Raw genomic sequence first — 2,211 nt, 5'->3', positions numbered from 1 at the left:
GAATTCTTCAAGGAAGAAGAACACATGGCAGCCGAAAACAACAACAATGCCAACAATGCAAGGAAGGTGCTGGGTGACTTTACTGCACCTACTCCCAACTTCTATGGGAGAAGCATCTCTGTCCCTGCCATTGGAGCAAATAACTTTGAGCTTAAACCTCAATTAGTTTCTCTAATGCAACAGAATTGCAAGTTCCATGGACTTCCAATGGAAGATCCTCATCAGTTCTTAGCTGAATTCTTGCAAATCTGTGACACAGTCAAGACTAATGGGGTAGACCCTGAGGTCTATAGACTGATGCTATTCCCTTTTGCTGTGAGAGACAGAGCTAGGACATGGTTGGACTCACAACCTAAAGAAAGCCTGGACTCTTGGGAAAAGCTAGTCAATGCCTTCTTGGCAAAGTTCTTTCCACCTCAAAAATTGAGTAAGCTTAGAGTGGAAGTCCAAACCTTCAGACAGAAGGATGGAGAATCCCTCTATGAAGCCTGGGAAAGATACAAACAATTAATCAGAAAGTGTCCTTCTGACATGCTTTCTGAATGGAGCATCATAGGTATTTTCTATGATGGTCTCTCTGAACTATCCAAGATGTCTTTGGATAGCTCTGCTGGAGGAACTCTTCATCTGAAGAAGACGCCTACAGAGGCTCAGGAACTAATTGAAATGGTTGTAAATAACCAATTCATGTACACTTCTGAAAGGAATCCTGTGAACAATGGGACTAGTCAGAAGAAAGGAGTTCTTGAGATTGACACTCTGAATGCCATACTGGCTCAGAATAAGATATTGACTAAACAAGTCAATTTGATTTCTCAAAGTCTATCTGGAATGCAAAATGCACCTGGCAGTACTAAGGAAGCTTCATCTGAGGAAGAAGCTTATGATCCTGAGAACCCTTCAATGGAAGAGGTGAATTACCTAGGAGAACCCTATGGAAGCACCTATAATTCTTCATGGAGGAATCACCCAAATTTCTCATGGAAGAATCAAGAGAGACCTCAACAAGGTTTCAATAACAATAATGGTGGAAGAAACAGGCTTGGCAATAACAAGCCTTTTCCATCATCTTCTCAGCAACAGACAGAGAGTTCTAAGCAGAATACCTCTGACTTAGCAACAATGGTCTCTGATCTAATCAAAACCACTCAAAGTTTCATGAATGAAACAAGGTCCTCCATTAGGAATTTGGAAGGACAAGTGGATCAGCTGAGTAAGAAAGTTACTGAACTCCCTCCTAGTACTCTCCCAAGTAATACAGAAGAAAATCCAAAAGGGGAGTGCAAAGCCATAAACATGGCCGAATATGGAGAGGAAAGAGAGGAGGTGGACGCCACTGAGGAAGACCTCAATGGGCGTGCACCAATCTCCTCTGAGTTCCCTAACGAGGAACCATGGGAATCTGAGGCTCAAAATGAGACCATAGAGATTCCATTGGACTTACTTCTGCCTTTCATGAGCTCTGATGAGTATTCTTCCTCTGAAGAGGATGAGTATGTCACTGAAGAGCAAGTTGTTAAATATCTTGGAGCAATCATGAAGCTAAATGACAAGTTATTTGGAAATGAGACTTGGGAAGATGAACCCCCTTTGCTCACCAAAGAACTGGATGACTTGTCTAGGCAGAAACTGCCTCAAAAGAGGCAGGATCCTGGGAAGTTTTCTATACCTTGCACCATAGGCACCATGACCTTCAAGAAGGCCCTGTGTGACTTAGGGTCAAGTGTAAACCTCATGCCCCTCTCTGTAATGGAGAAATTAGGGATCTTTGAGGTACAAGCTGCAAGAATCTCATTGGAGATGGCAGACAACTCAAGAAAACAAGCTCATGGACTTGTAGAGAACGTTTTGGTGAAGATTGAAGACCATTACATCCCTACTGATTTCATAGTCCTAGAGACTGGGAAGTGCATGAATGAATCCATCATCCTTGGCAGACCCTTCCTAGCTACAGCAAAGGCTGTGATTGATGTTGATAGAGGAGAGTTGATCATTCAAGTGAATGAAGAATCCTTGGTGTTTAAGGCCCAAGGACATCCCTCTATCATCATGGAGAGGAAGCATGAAGAGCTTCTCTCAAAACAGAGCCAAGCAGAGCCCCCACAGTCAAACTCTAAGTTTGGTGTTGGGAGGCCACAACCAAACTCTAAGTTTGGTGTTGAACCCCCACATTCAAACTCTAAGTTTGGTGTTGGGAGGTTCCAACACGGT

General features: G+C 43.1%; 1 non-coding gene across 1 annotated transcript; it reads right to left on the bottom strand.

Moving 5' to 3' along the window:
• Window positions 1-429: 429 nt before the first annotated feature.
• On the bottom strand, window positions 430-537 carry LOC130971543 (small nucleolar RNA R71). Its single transcript, XR_009082757.1, has one exon. It is a non-coding gene; the product is annotated as a small nucleolar RNA R71 (small nucleolar RNA).
• Between the last annotated feature and the right edge of the window lie 1,674 nt (window positions 538-2,211).

This window comes from Arachis stenosperma, chromosome 3 (assembly GCF_014773155.1).
Source record: "Arachis stenosperma cultivar V10309 chromosome 3, arast.V10309.gnm1.PFL2, whole genome shotgun sequence".
In the NCBI taxonomy this organism is placed as follows: Eukaryota; Viridiplantae; Streptophyta; class Magnoliopsida; order Fabales; family Fabaceae; genus Arachis; species Arachis stenosperma.
This window is presented reverse-complemented; position numbering and strand designations above follow the sequence as displayed.